Source organism: Hipposideros armiger, unplaced genomic scaffold (genome assembly GCF_001890085.2).
Source record: "Hipposideros armiger isolate ML-2016 unplaced genomic scaffold, ASM189008v1 scaffold_31, whole genome shotgun sequence".
Lineage (NCBI taxonomy): Eukaryota > Metazoa > Chordata > Mammalia > Chiroptera > Hipposideridae > Hipposideros > Hipposideros armiger.
The window spans coordinates 4687816-4696751 of NW_017731381.1; the positions used below are offsets into that span (position 1 = coordinate 4687816).

The window sequence follows — 8936 nt, forward strand, 5'->3', positions numbered from 1 at the left end:
ATGAGGGCCAGTGACACTGCCCTCTACAGCTAAGATGGTGAACAACAGCTCAACCTGGAGCTGGGCTGCCATAAGCTACCTTGTGTAGCCAGCAGCCAGCGTGAGCTGCCAAGAGCTGCCGTGAGTGGCTGTCCAGTAGCCGGCGACCGATCTGCCTCATCCGGGAAAAGCACAATGATAATACCAACATGGGCCAGTGAAGTGACGTCCTCCACAACTAGACTGAAGAACAAAAGGACAGCAACTTGTCTGTTCCCCTTGCCCAATTCCCCAACGCTGTTCCCCTCCCCCAATTCCCAATAAAATCTTAAAAAAACAAAAAATCCTGGTTCCAGCACTTGCCAGTTGGAGGAAACTTTGAGAGTCACGTTGCTTCTCGGTAAAATAGGGTTAAAAGACCTACCTCTTAAGGTAATTAGAAGGATGAAATAAGATGAAGTGCCGGGTACATAGTATATGCCCTCCTACGTTGGTTCCACCACCCCTTCCTTATTCTCTACCCCTGAGATGGAGTGATTCTGGGGGAGATCCTCCCTCCCAGTTTCCTTTCAGACAGAGAAATGATTCGGGGAGTCGACAGGCACCTACCTCACACACAGCTCCAAAAGGAGCTAAGACCTGGGCCTACAAAAATGTGAGGCCATCCCCCCACCCGCTTCCCAGACCTCCTAGGCCAGAGCACACAGCTGGAGCACCAGAGACACCAAGCCCAAGAAGCCACATCCAATCCTGTCCCTAATGACCCAGCTCACATGCCTCCTGCTCCTGGAAGCCTTCTCAACTCCCTCACCTCTCCGTCTAACTCCCATCTCTCTTTCCTCTGAGACCTCTAGTGCTCCATCTGTACCTCTCTTTGGGCACCCATCCCTTTCTCATTTATGTTAGAGTTACAGGTTAAGAGCACAGGCTTCAGGGCAGAAGAATCTGGGCTGTAATACCAGCTGTGTTACCTGGGGCAGGACACTTGACTGCTCTGTGCCTCAGTTCCCTCATTTGTAACTTGGGAGTCATTACAGTTGTTACATCATGAGTGTGGAGAGTTTGGTGCTCAGCACAGTGCCTAGCTCCTCAATGTTATCCGGTTTTTATGGTAACAGAGGTCTCCTTCTGAGTCTCAAGCTATCCCCCCACTCCCCAACAGCTGCTCATACAAAGCAAATAACAGGTAATCATGTCACTATTCTCAGAACAGCTGAGAGAGTGGGTGTGGGGCTCTCTCTCGCAGAATGTCACCAATCCTCTCCAGTCTTCCTCACCATGCAAATCTCTCTCCAGTTCCAGATAATGACAGCCTCGATCTTCCAGAGGCTGTGGAATGTCCAGCCACTGCCTTGCATAACCACAAAAACTGGGAACATTGGATTCAGTGTTCCCAAACCTTTCCATCTAACAGATAGGCAAACCCATCGTCAGACAGGCAAACCAAGGTCCACACAGTGAGTCAGCACCCACCAGAAGCATTCTAAAGAATTCTAAAAATAACCCTCGCCCCCTCCAATCACTCTTTCTGTTTGCTTTTCTTTATTTTTTTCAACACTTTCCTTACCTGACAACACATATTTATCCCTTTATTTGTGTATCATCCGTTTCCCCACCAGATGTAGCAGGCCTGACAATTAAGTTCGCAAACTTGCTGCCATGATGTTGCTAACCTTTATTGATATCAGAGGGATTATTCATTATGAATTTGTACCAACTGGACAGACAGTTAACCAAGTTTACTATTTGGAAGTGCTGAAAAGGCTGCATGAAAAAGACGAACTGAACTTTTCACCAACAATTCGTGGCTCTTGCATCACGACAACGCAGCAGCTCACACGGCACTGTCTGTGAGGGAGTTTTTAGCCAGTGAACAAATAACTGTCCTGGAAAACCCTCCCTACTCGCCTGACCTGGCCCCAATGACTTCTTTCTTTACCCAAAGATAAAGGAAATATTGAAAGGAAGACATTTTGATGACATTCAGGACATCAAGGGTAATACAATGACAGCTCTGATGGCCATTCCAGAAAGAGTTCCAAAATTGCTTTGAAGGGTGAACTAGGCGCTGGCATCGGTGCATAGCTTCCTAAGAGGAGTACTTCGAAGGTGACCGTAGTGATATTCAGCAGTGAGGTATGCAGCAGTTTTTCTAGGATGAGTTCGCGAACTTAATTGTCAGACCTTGTAAGAGGCCTTTTGAAAAATCCTGGTGAATGAGACTTTGTCCACGCTCTTAAACAGCTTCCTGATTAATGAACAACAGTGGCTGCAGACTATAGGCCAAGCTCTAGGCTGGCAACTTTCTGTGTATCTTTTCTGTGTCAGTGCAGCTCTTGTAATTGTAAGGCTCCATAGCTCACTCAGGACTCCTTAAGAAAAAAGGGCTTAGGGGTTTTTAGAAGGATGTAGGAGGGCTAAAGACTAAAACAGAAAGAAAGACATCAAGAACTGAGATGCTTCCAGGGGCTGGCAGACTTCTCTCCAGCTTTTGAAGCCTGTGAGGTCTTTTTATTTGAGGGCATGTCTTCTTACTGGATGTGTGTACCTCTCACTCTTTGACTGACTGGCTCTCTCTTCTAGTCTGAATTTGGGGGACAGCCAGTCTGAGTGGTTTGGCCAGTGGCCTTCATTGTCTCCTAGAGTGAGAGCTTTCAGGTCAGATCATTTCTTGGATTACTAGTTGGCCTAGAAGGTGAACATCATCTAGCTTCTAACACACCCTGAGCAGAGGGTATGTTTAGTTAAATGGGAGTGTTGAACATCATGTTCACATTGAGCCTGTGAAGTTGATAGTATTATTTGTATTTTACAGCTGAGAACACAGGTTCAGAGGGGAGAAACGACAATAAAGCTGCCCAGCTGACCCGCAAACCCATGATTCAGAAATATTTGCTCTTGCTGTTTGCCACTGAGATTTGGGGGCTGTGTGTTATGCAGCAATAGCTGACTAATACAAGATTTAAATCCAGTTTCTTTGATTCTGTCTCACTGTGTTGTCCCACTGAGTGTATGGCTCGGATTCCTGTTCTCCCCACAAAAACATTGTTGGAGTGTCCTGTTCCCAAAGGAGCAGAGAAGAAGATACTGGAAAAGAGGTGGAGAGATTTGTCCCTGGAAACCTCCTGCATACTTAGCTCATGTTTTCCTGGCAGTCCCCCGTTCGTTCTGATAGCTGGAAAAAGACATAGATAAGAACAATTCCAACCATTCACAGAGCGCTATAGGGTTCCTCGAAGAGGTTTCATCTGGGTGATTACATTTACACACCCCAGGCAGTCTCAGAGGGTAACCAGGGCTGATGTTATTACAACCAGTATACAGTTGAGGAAACTAAAGCTCAGAGGGGTGAAGTGAGTTGTCCGGGTTACAAAACTTCATCTAAACCCAGACCCTTTGGTTTCCAGCCCTGGGCTCTTTCCCTGACACCCTATTGCCTCTGAGTCCTTGATAGAGATCATTGTTCATCTGAGCTCTTTTATATGGTAACATAGCGCCATGCGCTTCACATGCCTCAGCGTCTAGGGCTCGAGTGCTGTGTTCAGAGAGCAGGCCGCTTTGAACCTCAGCCCATCCCCTTACTTTACCAATCATTCAGCTGCACTTGCCTTTTCCTCCCAACTATTCCTGCTCCCTTGAGGTCCTTTCCCCCAGCCTCCATCCAGCACCTGGTCAAGGTGGACATAGTGCAATTATCTTCCAGATGCCCCAGAACTCAGAACCTGCCCTTTGCAGACAGCAAACGCTGTTAGTACAACAGGATAAGGAGGAAAAGAGCCTCGGTTGAAGCGTTGGCCGGCCATTTGATTTCTGACACGGGCAATTCACGCCCCATGCCTTGGGTCACTGTTTTCTCCTCCAATAAATGACGGTCATCATGTGATGACACCAGGGATGTTACAAAGGTTCTGTCTCCTTTGCCTGGCACACCCTTGCCCTAGCTAACTTCACTCATCTTTCAGATTTACTACTTTCATGCTACTTCCTCAGAGAGACCTCTCCCCGAGGCCAAATGCTTTTCCTACCCAAATTCTTTTACTTGCTTCCTTCACAGCACTCGCTACCTTTTAGATTTATACGATTATTTGTTTTATTGCTTTATTGTCTATCTGCCTTGCTAGATCAGAAGCTGCCTGAGGGGAGGGACTATGTTTCGTAACCCAGAGGCTAGCACAGTGTGTGCTATCTAGTAAGCACTCAAAAAATATATATTGGATGAGTGAATGAATGAATCTTCCCCCCTCTTTCCATCCTTCCCACCTACCTCCACCCCCACTGCCCCATCTCTCAGGGGTGTTGTAAGGTGATAACTGTAAGCTGGGGATTCTTGGGCAAGGGTTGATGGCTGAGCACTCCACTCTGTTCACTCAGTTCCTGCCACCCTGGCTTCCTTGCCATCTCTCGAAGATGCCCATCTCATTTCTGCCTCAGGGCTTTGCACTTGAATTCCCTCTATCTGGAATGTTTTTCTCGGGTATTCAGCTGGCTCCATCCTTCCTGTCAATCAAATCTCTGCTTAAAATGCCACCTCTTCAGGGCGGTCTTTGCTGACTGCCATTTCTAAAGTAATTCCTCTCGCTATCCTTGTTTTCTATCCCCGTACCCCCATTTTCCCTCATAGCACTTCTTCCTACTTGATGCTAAATTTCACATTGTTGGTTGACTTGTTTATTGTCTGTCTCCTCCGCGACAATATAAACTATGAGTCAGAGTGTTTCTCTTTATTCACTATATTTGTGTATCTCTGTACCACCCAGACCAGTTCCTGGCACATAGTAAATGCTTAATGCATGTTTATCAAATGAATGATTGAGTGACTGAATGATGATGAAAAGGCCGCTGAAGAAAACAGCTTTTTTTCTTAAAATAAAGCCCTGAATCCTTCAAGGCCAGAGCCAGGAATAATGTCTAGGTAAGGGCAAGACCAACTACACCCCAGCTGTGAACTGAGTGAGTCACTTCCTTCTCTGAGCCTCTGTTTCCTCATCTGCGCAGTGGGAATAGTGTATCTACAATTCACAAACTTGTTTTAGAGATTAAATGAGATAATATAAGTGTCTGGCGCACAGTGGGTGCTCAGCAAACATTCCTCCCTGAACTTGGAGGCACACTCAGCTCTTAAACCAGTCTGGCTAACAAAGAGTTCTCAGCCTGGAGGAGAAAACAGGCAGGCGACCTCTCTCTCTCCCCCCCCCCCTCCCGGTTTCCCTTCTAAGAGAGGAACTCACTGGCCAGAACCCAGAATGGTCACTAATGCAGAGGACAGGCAGCCAAAGACTAGCCTCCCACATGGAGTTTCCAAAAAATGTGAGCACAGAGTTGCATAACCTGTCCCTGAGACACGTGTCTCCTCTGAAGTGTTTTCACCAAACATTCCTTGAAAGGGATCATGTGAGCAGGGCTGTAAAGCAGCCTGGGGAAGGAAGAAGGAAGAAAGGGAGACAGTTGGGGAGCCTTGGGGGTGGGGTGGGATTAGGAAGAGAAGGTGCCACGTTTACTGAGCTCCTACTATGTGCCAGGCACCGGGCTCCTTCTTTCTGATATCTACGTACCTAGATCCTTGCCCTAAATCGAAGAAATCAGGTATTGCCACTCCCACAATTGCAAGAGAAGAAAAATAACAATAATTCACGTAGCTAACGTTTCCAGAATGCTAACTGTGCATCAGGCAGTGGGGTAAGCACACATTACATCTTCAGGACAGCCCATGACATCGTTACTATTCTCATCCCCATTTTATGGAGCAGGAAACTGAGACTCAGCAAGATGAAGCAACTCCCCCTTGGTCACCCAGCAAGACAATAGGGCTCGGATTCGAATACCAGCAGGGCTCCACAGCCCAAAGGCCTGTATGATGACATTCCCCAAGAGATTCATGGGGGTAGATCTAGAAAGTGACCCCAGCAGTTGTCCTCACTTGCCCATAGCGCAGGCCCAGTGGGCCCAGTGAAGGAGTGACGTAAGTGACCGAGTAATCAGAGGCACCCCCTTCCTTTGCACCCCGGGGACAGTTTGTCCCAGCCTGTGGCTGTTTGTCATTCTGCCTCTGACCTAAAGTTTAAAATTTCATTCATAAGTTTGGAACCACAAACTTGGCAGCGAGGGAAGGGCCCTTGGAGATCAGCTATTCTAGTCCAACCCCCTCAAATTACAGATGGAAAAAAACTCTGAGGCCCAAAAAGAGGCACACACATGGCAAGGTCACAGAGAAATTTTCTGTTAGAGAAGAAAGGGTTGGTTTGAAGTCAATTACAGAGCATCTTGTTCTGTAATTACCAAATATGGCTGTACCTCTGAATTACTTGGGGAGCTTTTTAAACACACAGATTTCTGGACTCTGCTTCTAGAGATTCAAACTTCGGTTTGCAACAAGCTAGACTTGGGACTCTGGCTATATAATATGTTCCTCAGGTGATTCAGATGGCACAGGGCCATGTGCTGCGTTTGGAAGTGGAGTCCAATACCTCTCTTTCACTTTATAGTTTGGGATACTAAGAACTAGCACAGGACTTGCCCAAGGTCACGTGACAAGTCAGTGTGGCTCTAGATCATGCTTTGTGGTCTGAACCCAAAGCCCATTCTCTTTCTCCAGGCTGCCTGTGGTCAAATTCTCAAAATGGACCAGGAGGGCTGGCCAAGGGAGTTACTGTGGTTTTCCCCAGCCCTTGGTTTCCTTGTCCTACCCTAATTCAGACCCAGGGTGATGCCTATTTCTGGGGTTTCGAAAGGTGAGCGCTTAAGAGCTGAAATCCTACAGGGGAAAAAGGAAACTGCACTAAGCTGTCCTGCTGGCCCTTGGGGGTTTCCCAGAGCTGAATCCAGGCTCTAGGAGTGACGTCAGATACCAGCACCACCTATCTAGCTGGTCCCAACGCCTCGGGCTCCAGGTTACCTGCATTTTCTGTTTCTGGAGAATGGGGTGGGAGGGCCTTCCTTCTGTGGGAGGAGAGGGGGTGGAGAGGGTCCAGCTGTGACGTCAGGGGGCCTGCCTCAGGAAGAACCACACATTCCAGTACCTGGAAGGAAGACAAAGCTGCTTTCGGGAACTAAGTCAAACCTCTCAAGCACTTTTCCTGAGCCTCTCCTCTCACTACCCCTTAATCCCTCAATCAAGAGCTCCTTGAATGGAGGGAGTCACTGCTCCTTTTCCACTTTCCACTACTCCACCACTCATTTCATTGTTTTCTTCCTTTCTCCCTTTCTTTCTTTTTTCCTTCTTTTCTTTTCTTTCTTTTTCTTCTGGAATGGTACCTTGGGGTTTAGAGTCAGATGTACTGCGTTTGAATCCCAGCTCAGCTTCCTATGACCTTTCTGACCTAGGTAGTAGTCACCCCCACCTCTGAGCCTCAGCTACCATTAAAAAAATTTTTTTTTGCTAGTTACGTACTCCTCTTTCACAGAATTTAACATCTATTATACCAAACAGCATTTTAAACACTGACATATAAACTCCCCAATAAGGTAAAGCAAAGACAAAAGTATCTTATGAGAAACAAGATACATCATCGCTTAGTCTTAAAGTGATTATTGCGCCTAAACTTTCATAATTTGACAATGCATTCATGAAAACAATCTACAGACAACTAGTTTTAACAAACAAATTAAAGAACACTTTTAAGCAAACATGTCTGTCCTAGATTATTAGGTAAGAGTTTTACAAACATTACTCATATTAGCAGTAATGGTGGAGCTGGCGAGTGTTGCACCTTCTCCAAGCCGCACGGCGAGAACCACCAATAGCATGGTGGAACCTCTGGCCCTTCCCAAGGCCACGGCTCTTGCAGCATGCAGATGTCAGCCCTCACATCTCCCTGTGCCTGTGGACTGGTTTGGTGATCCACTGGGTATCAGGATTCTGTCGGATAGCTTTATGGAATGGATCAATGAGGATAACTTTAAAGAATTTGTATGTGGAATTTTTACCAACCCAGTAAGAATTCAGGACTCTCAGAGCCCCACGGTGGTATTCAGTTCATTCCTGGGCAACAGACAGAAGGCTTCAAACTTTAGCTGGTTAACACCGTGATGGGCAGGCTTGCCATAGGTTGCACACTTAGGAACTGGGTGTCTGCGGACACCATGTCACACATGTATCTGATACATGACATAAACTTGCTTGGCCTTTGTCACAAGCACCCGGAAAGGCAGTCACCACATTTCAGTCTCTTCCTGAAAGTCAAGGGGACATTAACCCCTCAGCAGGTCCCTAGGTCCCTGCGTGGTACTCGTGACGCGAGTGGGGAACAAAGTCCCAACACACAGGTTCATATAGAGTGAGTAACTCAGCTTTATTTGGGAACCAATGTCCCTCCAGAGGCCAACACTCTGGTAAGCACAGAGGGTTATACAGAATGGAATAGAATTTAATAACGAACCAAGTCCCAGAGTCAATGGAGATGGAGAAGGTCCCTGGTTCGGGAGAGACGCCTGGGCCCACGACGGGTCTGAGGCAGCTGGTCTTGCAAGGAAGAACTTCGGAGAGTCCCGGAGCATCGGGGCTTGGACCTCGCAAAGGGTCTTAGCCATAGCGCCCAGTGAGACTGCTCATGGCATTGCCCTGGAGTTCTGCTTTTATTCTCTTTTCCTTAGACTTGTTTACCTCTTAGGTGATAACAAGGAGTTGTTTTGGTGAATGTGTTTACCACTTAATTTTGTTATACTCAGTTTCACACATAAACATAAACATGTTTTGTGTTTTTTTAAAGATTTTTATTGGGGAATTGGGGGGATAGGAACAGCGCTGGGGAATTGGGGGAAGGGGAACAGACAAGTTGCTGTCATTTTGTTCTTCAATCTAGTTGTGGAGGACATTGCTTTACTGGCCCAAGTTGGCACCATCATTGCGCTCTTCCCGGGCGAGGCATATCAGTTGCCGGCTTCTGGACGGCCGCTCACTGCGGCTGCTGGCCGCTCATGCTGGCTGCTGGCTACACACGGTAGCCCATGGCAACCCACTG

The 8936-nt window shown here is 47.1% G+C and overlaps 1 pseudogene; it reads right to left on the reverse strand.

Annotated features, from left to right (window-relative positions):
* Positions 1-7651: 7651 nt before the first annotated feature.
* Positions 7652-8936, reverse strand: part of LOC109379899 (60S ribosomal protein L15 pseudogene) — a 1856-nt pseudogene continuing 571 nt past the window's right edge.